This window comes from Poecilia reticulata, linkage group LG9, assembly GCF_000633615.1.
Source record: "Poecilia reticulata strain Guanapo linkage group LG9, Guppy_female_1.0+MT, whole genome shotgun sequence".
In the NCBI taxonomy this organism is placed as follows: Eukaryota; Metazoa; Chordata; class Actinopteri; order Cyprinodontiformes; family Poeciliidae; genus Poecilia; species Poecilia reticulata.
The window spans coordinates 14,262,290-14,285,663 of NC_024339.1; the positions used below are offsets into that span (position 1 = coordinate 14,262,290).

General features: G+C 39.9%; 1 protein-coding gene across 3 annotated transcripts in view; it reads left to right on the forward strand.

Annotated features, from left to right (window-relative positions):
- The first annotated feature begins 538 nt into the window (after window positions 1–538).
- slc20a2 (solute carrier family 20 member 2) overlaps window positions 539–23,374 on the forward strand; it is a 55,454-nt gene continuing 32,618 nt past the window's right edge. Inside the window, exon 1 of one of the 3 annotated variants that reach the window (XM_008418085.2) lies at window positions 539–866. The gene's annotated coding sequence lies outside the window, so the exon portion shown is untranslated. Of the gene's footprint in view, window positions 867–18,529; window positions 18,635–23,374 lie in introns of those variants that run through there. The other 2 variants (XM_008418081.2, XM_008418082.2) reach the window with 2 other exon arrangements.

A 23,374-nucleotide genomic window follows, 5' to 3' on the forward strand; every position in this document is an offset into this window, starting at 1 on the left:
ATGCTTGGTGAGAAAGCAGAGAATAACCAAAACATTAATGCTATCTTGTGAAAGTGCACGAAAGGTCCGTCTGGGACAGACGCACGGTCGAGACAGCCATACAGAAACATCCATTCTTACAAAGGTAAGTTGATGCTTTTAATTGCCTCCAAAGTCTCCAGAAGTGGATCTTTATCTGCCGCCATCTTTACATTTCTCAATGTCTTCCTTAATTCAAGAAAAAAAAAAAGCCAGAGTACAAGCGTGGGTGCATTGGAACAAAATGACCTCACAGTGCAAAAAAAATAAACACAGTGAATGGTATTCACATGGATCCATCACTGATTTACAGCAGTGTTAGTAGAAATCTATTAGAGATTAAGCTGGTAATAAAATGTGCATTCCGGGAAAATGTAGATCTATTCAACATTTTTTAAAACCTATGTCTTACAGATATTAAAATATTTCATCCCACTATATGCTGTCACCATGCAATGACCAGACTGACTCCCTTTTCCTCCCTGCCTCTCTATATGCTCCCCCTCCCCGCCCTCCTTCATCTCAAATCTGACATCCAGAGTAGCGCTGAAACGGACGGACGGCTCTTCCCCCTCCTTCTCACGCAAACGCCCGGATGAGAGCAGTAGCAGCAGGCGACATTCAGGGCACCATGGTCGCATGATTTGGCCGAGTCGAGAGGGTAATCAACCCTGGTTGGACTGGAGCGACAGAACCGTCAGCCACTGCTGGAATCTTGACATTTTCGACGCAGCCCACGTAGACGCTGTTCTGAGAAAATACACGCAGAAGACAGACAGGCGTGGAGAAGTAGGAGGCGGATAGAGAACGGTGGCACATTTCTCCGCTTGCAGTGTCTTATTTCGTTGGTAAGTACATTTTGTTTAACGTTAGAAACTCCCGCTGGCCATGTGGATTTGTGCTTTCGGTGGGATTTCTGTCGCGGTTAGCGGCTCTTGTGTGCTTGGCGTCTGTGTGGGCTATATTTTAGGAAGGAAACGGGCCTGCTGAGTGTGAATACAGCGTTTAAATGCACAAATATTCAAATTAGCTGGGCACAATAACCACAGTGAGATATTACATTTCTCTGTTGCTTTTTCAAACTCCTCGCCATTTTTGCACGTTTAAGATCTAATAAGTGTCAATCTTTCATCTCCCTATAATTTTAGTGACAAATGTTTCCAAATATGCGTGAATGGAGTTGCACGTGTGTTGACTCTACAGCTGACAATAGCACCAACTCATTTCCCTTAATTTATAGCTTGTCTGCTGAATTTTAACGATTAAGAGAAGCTGCAAATTCCGACTTAAGACGAAACCAAGCATCCAAGAGATGCATCCACCTCCTATCAAGTCAATTAGTTGTTTATCACTCGAGTTTATTTCCCTCTGTTGGGCTTTTCGGAGTAATCTTTGTTCTGGGCATGCGCACTAAGTGACGCCGAAGTCTCCCCGTTGCCCAATAATAGTAGTGACATAAGAGAAGACTGTTTAAGTGCCAGAAATGTTTGAGGAGACTTTCCCTTGATCTTTCTGTCTCCCAAAACCGGAATGTTACTGTCTCAGTGTTTTAATAATGTCAGTTTGAATTGTTTTCGGGAGCTCCAAATACACAGGCAAGCAGGACATCATATGCAGTATAACAAGTTTGTCATTATTGCGTCTCATTATTTCAGTGGCCATTTTCTTCGAAGCATATCCACACCCAGAGTACAGGGTTGGGTAAAGAATAGGCACGGGCCAGTTACCTGTATCAAGGTATATTGATTTTTTAAATTTAATTTAATTTTATTGGAATAAAATAAAATGGCTAAAATTATCTATGATGCTATTGCTATGGTTTAAACTCATTTTAGTGCCCTAGAGGAAGTACCATATTTTGTTTTAGTTGAGTGTTTTTGTGAATTGTGGAGATAAGTCAGAAAATGATTGCATATAATTACATTTTGTTATGTATTATTGTGTGGAGAGTTTGTATTACAGACTGATTCCATGTATATTGGTTGTAATTCCTGTACTGGCCAGTTGACCCTAATAAAGTATGCCATAGGTATGCCTCATCAAACCAAAATAACCGAGCAACCTTCTGTCAGTAAATGTTACATACTGAAGTTGCATAGCCGTGTCAGCGTGCACAAGACTTTAGTCACTCTATTAAAAGTTACTTTAAATTATCACTTGTCTTGGTTTTTATGAACTTATAAACATAATTGCTACACCACATTCTGGGAGAGAAAGGTACACCAACTGAAAACATCGGGTACAAAATTACAAAAACTACAAAATACTATAAAAACTAAATGACCAGTCCCTGTTGGCTACATTGACTCAAAACACCAAATTCTGAAGCCAGAGAATGTGTTCAATTTGTGAACATGGTCCCAACTATCAAGGAACCATGCTTTAAAGTGATGGTAGATCAGCTCTATACCTTTGGGGAGTTGCTGAGATGCTCAGAGGAGTTGTTCAATTTACATGGGTTTTGTAAATTTGCAAAAGGTTTGTCATCATGCCTGCGTAAGAAGTTTTTTTTTTTTTGTCAGTAGTGTGACTGGAGGCTCGAGATACCATAAGGCTGGGGTGTCAAACTCCAGTCTTCAATGACCACTGTCTTGCATGTTTTTTTTGTGTTTTTTTTTTTTTTATGTGCCACTAGTTCAACACACCACAATCAAATTTACCAATGTAGACAAGTTCTTCAGAGTCCTGATGGCTTAATTATTTGATTCAGGTGTGTTGCATCAGAGGCACATCTAAAAGCTGCAGGACACTGGCTCTCAAAACCTGGAGTTTAACGCCTATGCACAACAGGAGCTGTGTCTGCACTCTCAGTAAAAAGTTGTTCTTGTGGGTGTGGGCTGGGTTCCACTTGGGCTGACCCTTGTAACAATCCTCTTTGTGGTGGTCTTGCATAAGATCATTAAGGTGTAGTCACGTAGGAAAGGGTCTCAGTTTTGGGAACATCAGGGTTTCATTTGTGTTTTTTTTTTTTTCAAATGACATGTTTTGTTGTAATCTTCAAGCTGTGACTTTCAATGTCCACTGGAGTGGTTCCAAGTCTGAGCTCATGGTTCTCAACAGAAAAAAGTTGTTCGTCCTTCTAGGTTGAGGGTCAATCCAGGCTTGAATGAGCTGCAATCTTCCAGAATAGGGTGGAGAAGGAATCCCAAGATTTCCCTCATTGACCTGTAACCCTAATTTGTAGGTGCAAACCCACCACACTGACATTGGAACCGACATTTGAGATACTGGACTATTATAAGTTCCTGGGTGTCACCTCAAAAATGAACTGGATTGGAGCCACAACACTGATGCTCTTTAAAGGATGGGTCAGAGTAGACCTTCCCTGCCAAGGACATTGAAATCTTTTGGAGAACTTTTTTGATTTGGGTGCCATCAGTTTCAGTGTAGTTTGTTAGAGAAGCAGCTTATCAACAACTGGGAGGAAGTGGGTAAATTAGCTCATCAGGAAGGCCAGCACTGTCCTGGGATGCCCTCTCAGCCCAGTTCAGATCCCACCCCATGCACAGTAAACATTTATAAAGCTCTATAAAGCTACAAAAGATCTTTAGAAGTCATAGGGTGGTACTTAGTTTAGATGCTACTATCATGTGTTTGACAAGCTGTCTCCATATTTCTTAACACTGATAAGTACGCTAAAAATATTTTGAGTTATTTTCTACTTTCATGTTGTGGATCAGATAGCAGCCAGAATGAGGTTTCATGGGTTAATTATTGATTAGACTACAGCGATAAGAAAGTATGTGAAAGAAGAAGGTTTGGTTCTGCTTTGGCCTTATGTTTTCTTTCAGTTATTGTTTCCTCATGAGAAACTTTTCTTATAAACTGTTTGACACAGCCAGGCCTCCCCGCTGGGAGAGCCAAACACTGATTGCTGTATCTTGGCTCGTTTTAAAAGCTGTAAGACAGATATGGACCTGCAATACGATAAGGCAGTTAAATTAATGACTTCCTTCTTTTTACATGCTTGGCATGAACATAGGAGTGGACTGTCTGGAGTTTTGTTGACATGTTTCTTAGGAACATGTTGCTGGCCCCTCCTTATACCATCTCAGCAGTGTTTGACAACATACCAACCCATTTTTGGACCATGCTTATGTAATCTTACCATTTGTACCCTTTTGTTAAGCAAAGCAAGGTCAAACGAGAAAGTGAAACTGGTTTCTGTCTCCATACTGTCTTGTTTACGGCTTTAAATGTTATGCTTCCTCCAAGCTTGCTTGCCTGGTTTTCACATCAAAATATAGCTCTCACATGTGGACAGTTGGATGCGTTGGTTTTTAGGAATCAGGATTTCCTTCTGTTTCGGCCAACAGATTTAGCCATGTTCAAACATGAATGCGACTGTTGGCGTACGGCTTTTTATTGAAAGTTTTTAGAACTTCGACTATTATCTTGGAATTAAGGCGGGTTTAGAAAACGCATACTTTGACTGTACTTTGACCTGCCTTTTGTGAGTATAATCCTTTTGGAAAACAAAAAGGAAGGAGTGATTCACTCTAAATTGCTGGTTCTGTGTAACAGTGTGCAGCCACAACGTAGGCCACATGGTTAAAGGAGGCAATCCTATCCATAAAACCAAAAGCCTCATCACAAACGCAGAACTGCATGTTTTATGTGAAGATAACATGGGTAATCTGGTAATCTCATGCAGGTTTTGTTGAACTTAGGTGTCAAAAGAAGTTGGTGTTTACATGCACGGACGTGGTATTGCTCTGTTTTCATATTCAACAGAATGTTAAAGAGAAATGAGACTGGTTTTCATGGGGGTATGCTTTCTCAGTACACATGTTATTAGGAAGTCTTATTTTCTAAGAACCGTGGGCTATTAATGCGTCAACACTTTATTTCAGGTCAGTGTTAAATTCACCTTAAGGCTTTTTCCCACAGCAGGCGTCCTTCATATGGGGAATAGGAGCAGGTCACACTACATTACTTTCTAGTCTTACTCTATGCAGGATGTGTTTCTCTAAAAGGACCTTTATTTGTTTCTTTCAAGGTATGCTATGGCTAAGGTTAATAAAGTATGATACTTATTTACTTTTCTGTCCTGCTTTTAACATCCATGTGTTTCTCCAGCAGTCACTCTGGACAGGTCACCAATCCATCACAGGGAGACACACAAGAGAGACATCAATGCTTGCACACATTAAGGGCAATGTGGCGTAGCTTAATGGACATGTGTTTTTTACTGTTTCAGGTAGGACTCAGCAAAAACCTAACCATGCACTAGGAGAACGTGTAAACTCCTGGATCGATGGAGTTAAATAAAGTAAGGTTCTGGAAGAAAAATTCTTTTGATCCTGCAAAAGACTTGAGACTGGGCTGGAGGTTTATTCATGCAACCAGAGCTAGAATGTAATGATTTGGAAAGTTGAAGTCCAGACCTAAATCTAGTTTAGAACCTGTGTCCCGCTCTAAATGAACTATTAACTTTTTTGTGAGGAATAATTGGCAAAAACTTCAGTTTATAGATGTGCGAAACTTGACATATCCTAAGCTTGTTTTGGCATCGTATACTAGTAGGAACGGAATGTATTTTTAAATGAGCAAATAAGCTCTATAAACGTCACATTGTATAACGATAAAAGATTTTGACCCTGAGAACTAAGAAGAGTAAGGAGGAAAAAAACCAGAAGCATTGTAAATGCTCTTTGGTTCGGTTTCCATGATGGCGTGGCTCCGTGCAGGCTGGCCCTTCTGCCAGTGGGTGTGTCAGAGTCTGTGGGTGGCAGGGCAGTTGGCACAGGGATCAGGAGTGTCACAGTCGGAGAACAGTCTGCCTCTCTGATCAGCCCACCTCACCCAGAGAACACAATGACTCAGTTATGTCGGAGCCCTGTTTAGCTATGGCAGTGTCACATGATGAGTGTGGATCTTCATGCTGCGTGTGTGTATTGTTGTGCATGTATTAATTATGCTAATCCATGCTGTAAGAAAAGGCTGGTTAGAATAATTGATCATGTGGTGCAAATATTTGGCCAATATTTCTGTTAAAAATTAAGATATTGAGTATTAAAAATGCACTTTGTGTGTTTGAACAAGCAGCTAGTTCTGTAATGAGGGAACTGAAGACCTCTTATTTAATGCGAGTCATGTTTCAAGGGTCAGAGTAACAAAAAGTGAAGGGGAAAAAACACAAAAATTAAGATTTTAATTGGACCAAATGTCACCCTAATTTCTGCCTCTTTTGCCAAATTCATATTGTTTGTATGCAAGTGCTTCTAGTGAGCTCTTGTTCAGTTCCAAGCATAAGGAAAATGCTTGCTAGCTGAAATAATTGTCAGGGTTTAGTTTTTACATAGCCTGGCATTCTCTGTCTTGGAAACAAACCTCAGTCACCCTGTGATTTGCTGTTGACATTTCCTGAGTGATTGTTTGTTGTATCTTTAACCTTCTTCTAAAAAATGTTGGCATTTACTCCGAGAACTCATTTTGTAATTGGGACCTGCCCATGCAATGCATGGCAGGAACCTATTTTTCTACACCTGTCACCCTTACTGCGGCTCAAACCGCTGCATGCACCCCCACAAAAGTGGTATCAAAACTTTCAGCTTGATCCCGAGAAGTGCGCTATTATTTTTAGTGGAATTCTGAGTTAAAATGGTGACATAAATAGCGAAAAACGACAAAATCCCATTCAAGTCAATGGAGGCTGCGCTCTGACTCATCCACACACAGTCACAGCTACAGTCGTTAACTAGACATATTAAATTCCTGAAGAAATTAAACTGGGGTCTGCCCAATGTGTGGCCATCGGTTTGGACCCAGCGTTCCAACGCTTAACCAGTAACGCGTCCGTGCAAGCCAGCAAGTTTGCACAGCTGAACTTGCCCCTGGTAAAAACCAGGAGCCCATCCATACTGACATGGTCAACCTGGTTCACCGCCAAAGTGCTATAGATGACCTGGTTTATCGCAACAGCGCAATGGCTGAACCTGATGGTAATTAACGACTGTTTCATCCCGCCTTGACAGCTGATGATTTAAAGTAATTTTCAGTCAACGGATTGAAATGTGGATCAGAATCAAAAAGACATGGAAAATGGGTCTAACTTAGCATTTTCTGAAAATGGTATACAATTAAATTAATTTATACCATTAGTGTTTTCATTAGATTTGATTGATTCTCTCCATATCTCATGGAATTACTTGTCCACAAAGAATTAAACAGTACCTAGGTCCAAAATGGTTTGCTTGCAGGCATAAATAAAAGTAGGAAGGAGTGAAATATCAATGGAACAGCCACTTTGGCAAATATATCATTAAAATGTCACAAAGATCATGCCTGAAATATATCCATGGGTCCTTTGTGCTTGCAATACAATTTTATTGTGAAAACTGCAATTAAATATATTGTACAGCTCTAAAAATACTTAACTGCAAATTTTTAAAAAAGTTTGAAATTTGTGAGTGAGAGGTGGAATTGGCTCGTACCTCCATTGATCTACTGTTTCTGGCCCCGTTTGCACTCCACTTGGCCCCTGAGAGCTGTTTTGTGGTCTTACTGGTAGCCTTGTGTGTATCACTGCACTGTCACACAGAGCGTCTCTTGTTTGGGCGCTGGCCTCGCGTTAACTATGCTAATAACGAGGCTTACTGCTAAACTGTGAGGCATTGTGGTTTTGTTCCTAAAGGTAGAATAGATGCCATGGATGTCATTATCATTTCCCTTTTCTTCTTCCTCATGTTCATTCATAGATCTGCTTTTGGAACCTCTTAGCTTTAGTGAGTCAAAACCCTGCCTCTAATGCCTGAGGCCAGTGAGGTTTAGGAAAATGTTTGGTGGCAAAGCGTTGCAGAAGATGCTGACAATAGCATGGAAAATCTGCTCTTAAAATAGCAAACCATTTTGTGTTTGTGTTGTTAGTAATTTGTCCAATGCTTACAAATTACCACAATTTTGAAGAATGTTCTTGGCTACACTAGAGACTAAGGCTGTGGTGTTGATGATGTTGTGGCCTGTTGGTATTTTATGGTGAGAATGGCTGGACGGGGCAGTACTCCATGTAAGGATGAGCAGCTGGCTGACTGGTCACTGCACTCGCTCATGTGACAATGCTATTTCTAGCCAATTCATTCCTTCTCCTGTCTGCCTTTAGCAACAAGAGCGAGTGGTGGAAATGTGACACCTCAGAGGAGTGAGCCTGGTTGGTGCGGGCATTTGTCAGTGGCCAGCGGTTTCTGTCTTTTTTTTTTTTTTTCCACAACACCACCTTGTGTGATTTTTATCCAACTGGTTTCAGCAGACAATTACATTTCAGTCATTCTGTTTTGAATAAAACAGAATGATGAGAAATGATAAGTTGTGCAGACCGACATGCTTTGATGTATTTTTTGAAAAATGTTTCTTGTTAAACAGCTTCTGGCATCTTTGTGCTTCAACTAATTTTATTTTCAACTATTTGGTTGCACTGAACTTTGTTAACTTTGACGCAGTTTTGCTAAGAAACAGCATTTGCAACAAAGAGCGGTGTTAGTGTGACCTGGTAGCGCTTGCCGTAGGGTGTTTATTGATTTGTATGATTATTGTTTTGACTGTTCACCCAAGCAAGCTTACATTGGCTGGATCCCATCACCAGCTGACTTCCTGGTGTAACTGTATTCAAAATGTATTTGCGAAAGGTTTTAGGCTAAGCCGTACTGCTAGTAAAAGTTCATGTAAATCATTTCCTTACAAAAAAAACACTCGGACAAAAAAAAAAGATAAACTAAGCGGTTAATTTTACCCAACTTGAGATGTCATTCTGTTGTGAAATATTATTGTGACCCAACAAAAATGTTGACCACCAATTCAAAATAAAACTATTATGATAAGCAGATATGAAAATATTCAAGAACAACAAAACTTAGGCCTATGGTGGTCTGCTTCACAGCTGTCCAAACACACATCACTGTCGGAGCAACTTTCATACAGTGACACAAATGATGCGTTTGGTGACTTTAATGGGGTAGATTTTCTTGCATGTTTAATGGTTTGCAAAAAACAAACAAACACATATYCAGAGTTTGAAAAGCTTGTATTTGCTGTCGATTCAAAATGATGTAGTTAATATTTGTCGAATTGTCCTAATCACTGTAATTCTCTCTGAAATCCTTTGCTTTTGGGGTTTCTGGTGATCAGATGTTGGACGGTTTTTTTGGTACATATTTTCCCACTTTTTCAGAATTGGCCACTTCTCAATGGGGCTAACACATAGGGAGTTTTTTGGCCACATGTCTAAAGTTTTCCAAATTTTACATGCTTTACTTTATGAGATGGTGCTCCATCATACTGGAAAATACACAGATCATCAACGACTTGTGTCTCCATTGGTCAGATGGTGTTGTGATCTCACTGTTTACTCATTCTCTTGTTCCTGGGCAGAATTGTGAGTAAGCTCATTCTCCATGGAGGAAGCACAACTGTACACATAGAATGTATCAGGATGTGTCATTGTTGGCACAGCTACACACAGCTGATAGTGAGTTTTTCTTCAGAAAAAAGTCTTCTGCTGAAATTCTGTCTTTTTTTTTGTCTTTTCTTGGTGTAAAGAAGTAGCTGACACAGTTATCCAGCAAGTCGGATGCTCATTGTGTTCAGATGCACTTGCATCCAACTTCTTCCAATGTTAAGGAAACTCAGCACATGTTGCAATCAGGATTCAGTATTTCCTCCACAGGAGGAGACAGTGTAGAAAGGCAATATCTCTGTTTTATGACGCAAAAGGAAGAATGCTAATGCTGATAGAAGTTTACAAGGATTTTTAAGGAGAATTGTTGCTTTTAAACAATCAGCAATTAGATTGAGGAAACAAAGTGATTGTATTTGTTTCACTGCTGCCTTTTTGGCTTTAACTGAAAAAACAACATCTATTCATACATCGCTTGTTATCTGAATAATTTTCTAACTTTATTGTTTTGTCTGAAACTTTTCCTCCGGGTTCGGGTGGAGTCATTCTTTTGTTTATACTGAGAATTGAACTAACGGGGGAATACGATGAATAGTCCAGTAGAAATCTCTTTGACCTTGAGTTTAACAATAGTACATGGAATAATTTGGTGTGTTTTAGACCTCTCTTGGGTGTAATGTTAACTTCTCTTTAGAAAACAGCTGGTATAAAAATGCTTCTCACCTGCTAAGATCCCCTGGGAAACGGCTGAAAGTGCTTTGTTCACAGAATAAGCTGATGCCGTTCTTGAGCAGCAAATGTTTCCCCAGGGTAATGTCAGAATGAAAAACTACGGGAGATTAGGATGAAATGTTGGTGAAGATCTCCATGGTTCCCTCTGCTGCTTTGGTGAGGATATTCTTTATAATGTTTATATTCCGCTTTATGACTTTAGAACAACAAGCACACAAATAATACAGAGAGAGATTACCCAGGTTTTGTCTGAACCATTGTCAACAAACCAGCCATGTAATCTAGAACCATAAACACTCCTCTTGCTTGGTAAAAAAAAAATCATCATAGGGTTGATTCTTTCTGCCAGTGTATTTTAAGGATTATAGCTTCCTGATTTTAAAACATATCGGCTATTTCTGTTTTACAGCAGGTTGTTTTATGGAGGGTTGTAAAAGAGTAAAAGTGTTGTTGCAGCATAGAAGGGCATAAAAGGTTGGCTGAAATGTTTCAAAGCTGCTTTTTTAACTCAAGGATGTGGAAAATAGCTTTTGCTTATTTAGTTTGACCTGGTAGGATGTGTCTCATCAGGATTTTCTGATCTGAGCCAACACTCCTTTCAGCGTTTGCAAGGGTTCATTGCTTTTCTCTTGAGAGTTTCTCCTGTGGTTGTTAGGTTGTGGTTGTTAATTATGTTAACAACCACAACCTATGTCATTTAGGTTGTCATTTAAGACAACTCCTTGTGCTCAACTGTAGATATAAGTAATGTTGAATACTTCTTTTTTTTTTTTTTACTCTGTGACGGCACAACCCAGTCGGACTAGTGTATTAAAAACATGACTTGTGTTATCAGAGAAACACTTCTGATTCTGCATAATGTGAAGATCACAATTACATTGTAATATCATTAAGCAATATAGTACATACTCCATGGATGTCCGAGTCCAATCCCAAATCTCTCAATCAAGGCATTTTAAATGATCAAATCACAGCCTCTATCAAACCCCCTTGATAGTTGAGGGCTCCAAAAAAATAGCCCCCCAACTATCAATAGCACGAGAGCTGTGCAGTATTCTCAGCCTAGTCCCTAACAATCAAGTGTTCTTCATCTTTTACATCAATTTGTACAGTAAAAATTAGACTGTGCTGATTGCTGTTCAGAGTTGTTGGTGTGGACGAAAGCTTTGCAAAGGGCAGATAAAACACTTGCGAATGTTGGGATATGTTTACGAAGGAGAGATCCAACTGCATTTGTAACTTTTTTTCTTTAAATCAGTAACTAGAACTGTACTGAAATGTTTGGAGCTGACCTATCTACAGATAATTTTGAAACGAGTTAACATGATAACTTTAGTCCAATGATTTAGAAAAAAGTCAGCAAATGCAAGATGTACAGTAACGAACTATATCAAATCAGATACAGCTGGAAGCAGATATTTACATATACAGTGGGGCAAAAAAGTATTTAGTCAGCCACCAATTGTGCAAGTTCTCCCACTTAAAAAGATGAGAGAGGCCTGTAATTTTCATCATAGATATACCTCAACTATGAGAGACAAAAGGAGGAAAAAAAAATCCAGAAAATAACATTGTCTGATTTTTAAAGAATTTATTTGCAAAATATGGTGGAAAATAAGTATTTGGTCAGTTACAAAAGTTCATCTCAATATTTTGTTATATACCCTTTGTTGGCAATGACAGAGATCAAACGTTTTCTGTAAGTCTTCACAAGGTTTTCACACACTGTTGCTGGTATTTTGGCCCATTCCTCCATGCAGATCTTCTCTAGAGCTGTGATGTTCTGGGGCTGTCGCTGGGCAGCACAGACTTTCGACTCCCTCCAAAGATTTTCTATGGGGTTGACATCTGGAGACTGGCTAGGCCACTCCAGGACCTTGAAATGCTTCTTACGAAGCCACTTCTTCGTTACCCGGGCGGTGTGTTTGGGATAATTGTCATGCTGAAAGACCCAGCCATGTTTCATCTTCAATGCCCTTGTTGATGGAAGGAGGTTTTCACTCAAAATGTGACGATACATGGCCCCATTCATTCTTTCCTTTACACGGATCAGTCGTCCTGGTCCCTTAGCAGAAAAACAACCCTAAAGCATGATGTTTCCACCCCCATGCTTCACAGTAGGCATGGTGTTCTTTGGATGCAACTCAGCATTCTTTCTCCTCCAAACACGACGAGTAGAGTTTTGACCAAAAAGTTCTATTTTGGCTTCATCTGACCATATGATATTCTCCCAGTCATCTTCTGGATCATCCAAATGCTCTCTAGCAAACTTGAGACGGGCCTCGACATGTACTGGCTTAAGCAGGGGGACACGTCTGGCACTGCAGGTTTGAGTCCCTGTCGGCGTAGTGTGTTACTGATGGTAGCCTTTGTTACTTTGGTCCCAGCTCTCTGCAGGTCATTCACTAGGTTCCCCCATGTGGTTCTGGATTTTTGCTCACCATTCTTGTGATCATTTTGACCCCACGGGGTGTGATCTTGCGTGGAGCCCCAGATCGAGGGAGATTATCAGTGGTCTTGTATGTGTTCCATTTTCTAATAATTGATCCCACAGTTGATTTCTTYACACCAAGCTGTTTACCTATTGCAGATTCAGTATTCCCAGCCWGGTGCAGGTCTATCATTTTGTTTCGGGTGTCCTTTGACAGCTCTCTAGTTTTGGCCATGGTGGAGTTTAGAGTGTGACTGTTTGAGGTTGTGGACAGGTGTSTTTTATRCTGATAACGAGTTCAAAAAGGTGCCATTAATACAGGTAACAAGTGGAGGACAGAGSAGCCTCTTACAGAAGAAGTTACACGGCTGTGAGAGCCTGAAATCTTGCTTGTTTGTAACTGACCAAATACTTATTTTCCACCCTATTTTGCAAATAAATTCTTTAAAAATCAGACAATGTGATTTTCTGGATTTTCTTTTCTCCTTTTGTCTCTCATAATTGAGGTATATCTATGATGAAAATTACAGGCCTCTCTCATCTTTTTAAGTGGGAGAACTTGCACAATTGGTGGCTGACTAAATACTTTTTTGCCCCACTGCATCTGCTTCCAGGTAAATGTAAAATTTAAAGCAAAATTTAAATCGGTGGTCCCCAACCTTTTTATTACCGCGGACCGGTCAAGACTTGGAAATTTTGCTGCGGCCCAGGGGGGTGGGTGAAGGGTGTTAACCGTCAGATAAGGCTTCTGCATGTTGGTGTTCCCGCTAAATCCTTAATATACCCAATTTGGGTTGTCTTGGCCCTTTTATCGCAGCCTGTGGGGTTTTCCCTGACTGGGAACGAGAATACAACCTGTTGAATGTGACAGCGCGGGGACGCAAGAACAGAGGGGAATCCCAAACAGCTGACATATCTCGCAACTGAGAGTCCGGTGGATATCGAAGATGATATGTGGAAATGTTTATTATTAAGTCTAAAGGTCATTATTATGCTTATTCAGTTAAAAATGTTAACTATGAAAAAACATATTCACCTCCAAATCATAGTGCAGCAAATAGAGCAGCTGCTCCCGTCGTCTTTCATCCACCGCCTTTTCTTTTTGTTACGTCTTTTATCTCTTAAAATCACAAACTATCACTATTGCTTCTACATCGTCATCCGTGTTTGGTTATTCTAAATTCCCGTTTGCTATCTTGGGAGTTTAACTGAATTATCATTGCGATGTTCGTGACTGGAATCGGTTCGTGTTGCTCCTGCCTTGGAGACACGAACCGATCGAACCTGTTGTACTTTTATCAGCTCTGTGGTCACAGAGGTTTGGAGAATYGGCCGACAATTCTTAAATCTTGCCATCTAAACCAGACTTAAGACTCTCAAGTTCTACTCATCTCCTCTCGACCACTGCCCAAACGCTCTCTGACTCTGGTTGCTATGGTAATGTTTACATATCCCTTCAAAATAAGRTACAGATGCRCCACAAAAACGAACATTTTACTTTCGTGAAAACTTTAACTCACGATACTGACTAACGGGAGCCCTGAGCTTGTTCTCTGCAACCAGACGGTCCCATCTGGAAGTGATGGAGACAATAACACCCGAGCTGTGTTGCTTATATCCACAGCCTGCTTGGTTTCTACGTGGCGAAGCAGCTTGAAGCTTCATTGCCTTTTTAGCAGCCGGTCGCCCCATGTTACGCAGAGCGGCTTGTAATGTGGGACTCACCTACCACTCCGGGATAAATCCATTCTCCTGTCTCTTCTCTGGGCCTTTTCCCCTTTGCAAAGAAACTTTCCAAAGACATCTGATCTGCTTCTTACTTATTTTGCTGCTTGTGGGCTCAGTGTTGGCGTTCAAGTGACCGAGAGAATCCGGTTAAAGGATTTTCAAAATAAAAGATCCTCCAGACTGAAATAATACATAAAACGGAAATATGTAATTATTTCTTGCGCGGTCCAGTACCAATTGGTCCACGGACCGGTACCGGTCCACAGACCGGGTGTTGGGAGACCACTGGTTTAAATGACACAACTTATTTTTCTTCACTTTAAAACCTTTCTATTTTTGGTCCCTTGGTAATAACCAAAATATTTCTATTTTTGGCCTATTTCTCAGTGTAACTGAGTAAGGTTTGTAGACCTTCTTGTTCACACGCACACACACACACACACACACACACACACACACACACACACACACACCTCTTCTGCTCTCCTCAGAGATTACCCATGTGATTTAGATTAGGACTCTGTGATGGCCACTACAAGACAGTAATTTTATTGTCCTGAAACCACTTAGTAAGGTACTTAGTGATATGCTTATTGTCATTATCCTTTTTGTAGATCAAGTTCTTTCCAAGTCTTAACTCAGGATTTTCTGCATGATGACATCTATTTTGTGAAGTGCACCAGAAAAACAGCCCCACAGCATGATGCTGCCACTATTTTACACCGTACTCCATTTTTGGAAAATGGTTCTTTTATTTAGTGTTGGGACTGTGCTGAACGTTTTAACTGAGTTAATTGCAGGGTCTGTAATTAATTAAAGGATCTGGCTGAAACTTTACTATGTAATTTTAAAAAAAACATGCATTTAATTATGTTAACATTGTTAATGCATTAAAATCTATGAAATTATCAAAATGAATGCCTTAAAATTCTGGTCCCACTTTTCATATACATGGAAATATCTTGATATGGCATTAATTATTGAACTGGCCATTCTTAATGTTAAGTGATTCAGAACATTATAGGCTCTAAAAACATTTACAATGACGCCCTATTTTTTTTCCACCAAACAAGTCTCCTGTATTTGGAAAATTAAACTTTCAGGCTCTCGATGGACAAATCTAAGCAAAGGATCAACAATGTAGGAGGGTCTATAGCTGCATATGAACAATGCTATGTTAAGGTAGCTCTATTCTTTTTTCCAATTTGAAGAAACTGGGATCAAATGACTGTAAAAGGCAGCTCTGTGTCATCAGACATTTACTGCCTGCATCTTCCAGTAAGTCCTGTAACCTTAATAGATAGCAGCAACATTGCACTGTAATAAATGCTGTGAGCTGTTTATATTTCAAATGACATTTATAGCAACTAAAATACTCCCTCCATGCACTGTAAATTGTAGTGGCTTCAAACAAAACTAGGTGGTTTAATATCTTAGATTAGTTGATTAAAACTGGATCAGAGGTGATCCCAGCGGAAAAACTGTCCGTCATTATCACGTAGCAGACTGCTTGCCACAATGAGTTCACCTCAGAAACCAACTTGCTGTAGCGGCATTTGGATACAAAAAAAAAGTGGAACCTCTTGCATGTAGCTTTACAAAATGCTGACCCCTTTGGGCACAGTAATACATTTGTGTTACTCTGTTTTATTGGAAAATGGCAACGCGTTCAAAACAAGAGCAGAGTTCAGACTGTAGTGGGGATTCATGTAGTGCTTGCCGAGTTTTGATTATTGTATTTACTGTTTGTTCTGAGGAGGCGGTGGTGGCAGCAGAGTTATTCTGGTGTTATTCTCTGGTTTTATGCTGATGTGCAAGCTTTGTTCACAAACGGGAAAATAAAAGGAAGAAATGGTGAAAGTGAGGTGAGGATAAATGGAGGTTTGTAAAGTTTTATGAACCGCAGCAGAACATACAGCTGAACCTGGGTGCTGCTGAAATTGAGAACTTCAAAATGTGTGATCATCTAAGTTTGGAAAGCATGGGATTTTGAAATGAAAAGAAATGTTGAAATAGGGCTTTTGATCAGATTAGTTATAGTCAGATTTATGTGAAATATTTCCAGAGGCCCTTCATGACTGAATTTAGCTGGGATTAACTTTTGCTAGACTTGATTCTTGATTGAAAAAAATAAATAAATACATGCAACTTGGTTTCTTTTCTTGGTGTAGCAGCTTTTAGTAGCAGTTTGTTTTTTTTTTCTTTCCCTTTAAGTCATGATGTGAATTTGTCATTCCTGCAACTTGACCTGCAGCCACCGGTAACGTTTGCAGTCAGTTTCTGAGCTTTGCTCTTAGTTTTCTCCCAGAACACAGTGCCAGTGTAATCCACTGACTCGCTGACTTGTGAGCCTAATCCGACCCGCTTCGTATGTTTGCTTCCGGTGTGTACGTTGAAGTCAAATACTACTGGTTCACACGCGTGTGTCTTCAAACGCCTGGCATTCCTCCGTCGTGGAAGTACACAGGACCCCCATGTCCCACCCCGCTGCCTCCGCTACGTCTTTCAGAACATGCGCTCAGCGGCAGGTCTAATCAAAGTGCTCTGTAATGCTGTTAGCTGGGTCATGTGCTGGAAGCCCGGATTAAGAGCAGGAGGGCACAGGCCAGTAGCTCAGCTTAGCCGGGTCCGATCACGCTCTCACTGTACCGCTTTCCCTCTCCACTTCTCTACTCATCGCTTAAAGTCACATGTGATGGACGCTGGGATCCAAGTACCGGTTCTGCTGGTTACTGGAGAGGACAGTTGGCGTAACCAAACATTCTGCCGTATGCACAGTTTGTACAGTTTAAAAAAAGGCCATGCACATAATGTTAACCGGCTTCAGCCGTTTATGGGCATGCTTTTTGTCCTTGTGTAGCCTTTCACCACACACTGATGTACTGGCAGGACGCGAGCACCCTGCAGGATTTTCCCAGACAGCTCGTACTACCAAAGGCAATATTCAAAACAAACATAGTATGTGAAACAGCGCCTTTGTTTTTAAAGTGGGAATATTAGACGGACTTTTCATTTAATGTGCTGTCCAGAAGAAAACTTCTTTATACATTTCTTTAAAAGACCCAAACTGTGGTGCAGAGTTCTAAAGTTGAATTTATCAGTTTTTTCTGATTCTCTGAGTTGATCATATCTGTTTATTGCATGGAAAACTACAGTGCCATGAAAAAAGTAGTTTTTTTTTCTGCTTGTTTTTTTTTTTTTTTTTGCCAGATTTAAATGTTTCATATTTTGAAATAAAAAATCAAGATAATCCTAGTAAACAAAGAGAGGATTTCTTTTTAGCTGATGATTTCTGTTATTACAAGTAAAATCAGCCTAGCCTTGTGTAATGGGTGAGTAGGGATGGTAATTGCACAATAAACAAAAAAAAATTGCCATCATTTGGATTTGGATTCCTGTAAATGGTTCCTGTACATTAGTGTACACATTTGTTTGACTTTTCTTTACACAGTTAAAATAGCTACATTAGAGGGATTTCAAGTATAAAAAGCTTATGAAAACTTGTCACAGCATGTCAACCAGATTTAAGTCTGGACTTTGAATAGGCCACTCCTATTCATTCCTTTTTGACTTAAATATTTATGACTGAAAACCTTTTGATGGCTTTCAAAATGCTATTTAAACTCTAAATTGTCTGTCTTCAGTTAGAACATTTGCATAGGTTCTGACAAAATGTGTTGCAGTCATCAAGGGTTCTTTGATGCATGAAATAACATGGCAAGTTGACACTTTTAGACTTCAACAATCACATCAAGACTTCATGGATGAGTAAGCAGAGAGATGTTGAAAGAAAACGCAAAACAAAGGTGGTGATGTGTGATTTTTCTCTTTAATTTAGCTTTTGCACCTTTCTCTTACAGTCTCTCAGCCTGTTTGTGCTAGTTTTTTTCTGTACTCGTTAATACCTGCACTCACTTTGCCCTAGTAACACAGTTGAAAACCTCAGAGCATGCCAACTCTAGATTACCAGTTCTAGCAGCTAAGACAGAGGTGGGAAGGTTGGAGACCCTGGCAGTGTTTTGTGAGAACTCTACATTGTACATTTCAGAGGAGATGATCTTGGAAGAGAAGGTGGAAATGTAGAAAAAAAAAGAGGGAGGACAGATGTGAAGAAGTTTTTGCTCAGCGGTCAGCTCGTTGCTGGTTTGTGGAAAAGAACTGGAACCGTCCGGCTACAGCAGATTGTGGAAGGAGGGGAGAGGAGGTGGGTGGGGGAGCGAGCGAGCAGTGGAAAACTGGGAGAGAGGGTCCAAGGGTAAGATGACTCTTACCTTCAGCAACATGGACACAGATGGTGGAAAGACGAGGCCAGCCTCAAAAAGCCACAGTTATTGGTAGGTCCTGATCCTCATTGTGTCGGTCGTATGATGTGAAAGCGAGCCAAAAATACTGTCTCTTGCAGTTGGATTGCTGGCTCTATTTTTGCTTTAATGACACATTCTGATTGTTCTATTGGGATCTCGTTGTGAGTACGAGTTTATTCTAAGAGGTGACTAATCGTGTCTCTGAGCCTAAAAGCATTATTATGAACACTCTCTTTGTGTTGCAGCTGTTTGGGGTTTGCATGTTCTTTGTGTGTGTGCTCAGCCGACTCTCAAATAATACAAAATCCAATACTTGGGACATATAAAATATCTGTTTGTATTGTTTTGTTCCTAGCCACTGTTCTTTTTTTAGACTTCTTGGAAACAAGCATGGGTACAAACATTGAGAACAGTGCAGTGTGTCTGTCTCAGTTACTTAAAACAGCCATATAGACCCTCGGACAGGGAGGAGCCGCTCATGTCACTGTATCATTTCAGGGTGAGGAGTCAAACCTGTGTCCACTGAAACCAGAGAGAGCTGACCTGCAGAGTATCTCAACTTGAGGATTACACAACTCGAAAAGCCAAACGGTTGCTCGATTGTGTCCTCTTCTGCCAAAGCTCGGTCAATTGTCTTTTAAGATTTGAATTTTTTGTCAACAAGGAATCTTGTTTGGGATTCAGCTGATATGTGAAATAATATCCTAGGTTGATCAATTTGAAAAGGAATGCAAAAACGTATCTACAAAACATATCTTAAATGTGGTTTTCTAGGCAATTGTTTTTCCTCCACAAAAACGAAAAAACAAACTTGAACCACAAATTAAAATGCAGACAAGTTTTTGCACTTCAAAGTATAAATTGACGCCTTCGTCATGTTTGGTATGAAGTAAAATCAAGGCATTTTATAAAATTATTAAGTACTCAGTATCAGATATGATCAAATTTAATTGGAAAGAACCAAAAATGGACCCCAGTTCAATCAGAGTTAATCTCTAAAGGAAAACAATGATTTTATGAAAGCATTTAGTAGCAATGTAAAAATAGAGGCTGTAATTTTAAACAGGCTTTTATTTAATAAATATTTTATTTAGTAATTTACTTAATTTAATATTGAGTTTAAATACACAATTGAAAAGGATCAAAATGCAAAGATAGTTTTGTGCGGATATTAACACAAAAGCAGGCAGCTAATCTGTCAAATACGGAAGAATAATGGGGCAAAAATAGCAGACGAGCAACATGTTTAACTCTATTAATGAATGGTGGTTGTGCTACTGTGAAATAGTTTGGACATATTTCCAAACGCTCTGTTTATTCTCGCCTAACGTAAAGTACTTTAATACTACTGACTAGTTAAGTCTCTGAAAATTTGAGAAACTTTTCCAATATGGCTCATTAAGGAGTAATTAGCTCTATCTGACTTGTTTCGAAATAGCGGAGACAGTCAGTGACTGAAGCAAAAACCCGGCTGACTTTGTCACACAGACGCATAACTGCTGCAGACAGCATGGAAGAAAAGATAAAGTAGAAATTATTTAACTTGTAACCTTAATGTTCAGTTTTAGTCCAAGTCATGGATTACATTGAATTTGTAAAATTTTTTCTCCACCTAATGAAGTATTGAGGAATACTGTACATCACTGCTTCCATCTCTCTGGGGTTCAACACTGGTGGAGCAACTTCACCTCATCTTATTTTCTGTTGCTGCTGCTTCTTTTTAGATCTACTTCAGCTTGTTCACATCCCACCTAAAGATTTTGAGAAAGTCCATCCCAGAAACCATCTCTACAATCAGTCAATAAGCCTTCTGCAGAAGTTGGTGGATAAGATCAAGTCTCACTATTGGTTCATATTTCCTTTATCACACCTACATCACTTCTGCAGTGAAAGCCTGAGGAAAAATACATTAGGCTGGGAAGAAATGACTTATTCCCACATCAATTTGATCTGCAAAACTCAGCAGTCCAAGATGGAGCTGATTTTGTGTGGAACAATTCAAATGATATTCAGTCATGCTTTTGCTCCCTGAAACAACTCTGGTTGTCTTGTTTTCAAGCTTTTATATGCAAATGGTTCATATTGCCCCATTTGGAAGATAACAAATGATAACCTTAATTTAAGGGTGCATGGATTATTTACAAAGTGAAACCCTGGAAATAAGAGGTTTTGTATCTTTATAAAGGCTGAAAGCAGAACCACTTGCAATGCAGTTTTATTTTGTAGGAAAATTTCTGTCCCTGTAGCATTATGTCTTTAAATAGGAGGCTGAAAGAGATATGTTTGAACAATAAATATTTCAGAATTAAATTTTTTTTTTTTTACCTTTATGTCACAAAGAAGTCTGACGGATGATCTGCTCGGTATAGATGCGTCCTTATTTACTGTTTTGCTTGATTCTGCATCGAAAAAAGAAAGAAATGAAAGGCTTTATGGAAATATGAGCATAGGGCAAAGCTTTGAAGATGGTGTTGAGAAGCAACATGCTCAGTTGTTATCATTCTTAAGAGACTCCCCTCCTTCGTGATCCTAGCCGACTGATCTGAGCATTGTGTGTGTTTGTGTTTTGGTGTGTTTGGGTTCCTAGAGACGGCGCCTCCCCACTGTGAAGCGAAGAGTTGGTGGGGGCAGGTGCAGCTGACGCAGATTGGCTTTTTTGTAGGCAGGACCAGATCGCGTGGGGGCTGGGGGCTAGAGGCAGAAAGGGACATGATAAGTGAGAGACTTTGGAGGACAAAGCCGCAGGACCTCAACAAGTGCAAGACCTCTGGAATAATTAACTGGTGCTTTTAGAGTTCACAGATGAGATGTGAGGATGAAGGTACCTACGGGTGAATTATACTGTTATGGAGTTAGTTTTATCTTACGTGGGGAGTTTTTAAGCAAATGTTCATATTAGTATAAAGATTTAGATGTGTAGGTGGCTTTTTACTGCTTATCACTTTGTAAATCAGTGTAGTAGAGCCTGAGCTCTGCAGAGGACCTCGGCTCATTTACAAATTCGTCACCTTTATCGGTGTTGCGACTATTTTATGAAAATTTGTAATAATTATGCAAACAATGCAGTTTCAAGCCGATGATGTTCCTGACAAACTGGAGACCGTTTTATTTATTAGATTTTTTCCAGCGTCAGAAATAGTTTTCATAATTTCACTGAGTCACAAAATGTTTTCTCTTTAAAAAGCTGTGCTAATAGTGAAAATCACCAACACACAAAGCAAGATAAAACGCGCTACCCAAAGACACAAGATTTAATGACGAGCATAACAAAGAAAAATTTAGCTAAACACAAAAATTCTATATTTTTGGCTTAGCGTAGGCTATGTACCTGCCTAATTTATGTCTGCTTAGGATCCTGCATAATGTAGAAGTATTAGGACGATACCTGTTGCAAATCAGTAAGTTAGCAAATTTAACAACTGTCCTTTTTATTAAATGTTGTCACACACAATACACAGCTTGCTGCCTGAACAAACAGCAGACCCCGCCATCACACCGCTGTTTATACTAGTGGTGTAAATTCTGTAAGATGTTTTTCTTATTTGAACTTGAGAGACTTACAGTCTTTTTAAAACTTTTATTGTGATGATGTGAATTAATTTCATGTTTTGTTGGTTGTGCAGCATAAATACTTGTTGAACCACAGTCTCATTTAATTATGTTGGCCATCCTGCTGACTATAACCAGACATTTAAATAAAATAGGGAAAATCCAGGAAATCTGATCATTCTGAATAATGTAAGCATCGGCACAAAAGTTCTTAGTGTTTCATGCTACCGGCTACTGAAAACAAAATACTACTAATGTTGTGTCCTTCTGGATGCAGTGAAGAACAAAGTATCTTCAAACAGCTTTCCTTGCAGTTTTAAAGCCCCAATACAGCAGGATTTAAAACACATTGCTTCTCAGTGGTTGAAACATCCCAGCTGTATTTTTTACTTTTTTCTGATTGTGTCTGAGGCAAAACAATATGAGACGCTGTGACACGAGCATTTTGAATTGTCTCCGGCTGAAAGGTGTTATATAAATAAAGTCGCCTCGCCTTGGAGAAGTCAGTAGATGGTCTTTAATAACCCTGTAACCAAGTATTTGTTTAATTCTGATTCTGTTTCACCGTCATAAAAAAATGATAATCATTTCATCCCCATTGTGTCTGAATGATCTTTCTGCTGGTGTTGCGTTCTCTGCTGTGTCTTGGAGAACTATGGTACTCGAAGAGTGAAGTCTGGTCCTACTTTGTGTCTCGTCGCCTACAGCGAGTCTGGTCTTTTCGCTTCACTGTGTCAGCGAGTGAGTGCTCCTATTCCTGCCCACCGGAGCTCAGCGACATAAAGACGCACTGTTCAGCGTGTCGATAAAAGGGACAATTGTGGCAACAAGAGAAAGGCAGGGAAAGTAAATGGAGGACTGTAACCAAATACTGTTGAGATGGAGTCGTGGTTCTGGTGTGACGACCTTTTGTGGCAAGAAGAAGAAGAAGTAAACGATTCTGTCTGAGTTCAGTGAAAAGCACCTGAGATTGAAGACTAAGCCCATTCTTTTCACTTGCTGTTAAACTGTTGCTCTCTAATGGCACTCTCCAGCTCTTGTGTGCCAAAGAGGCTTTTAGATTAATCTGCTTCCTCTGTTTTGTTGTGGGCAAGCTAAATGGAGGTGCTCCTTAATCAAACTGTATGCTTCTCTCTCCCAGAGGTGCGCCTTCTCCTCTTAATCTATCAGTGATCATTTCCATACTCCGACCAGCAGAACACCTCGGCTTCTCAGATGTTT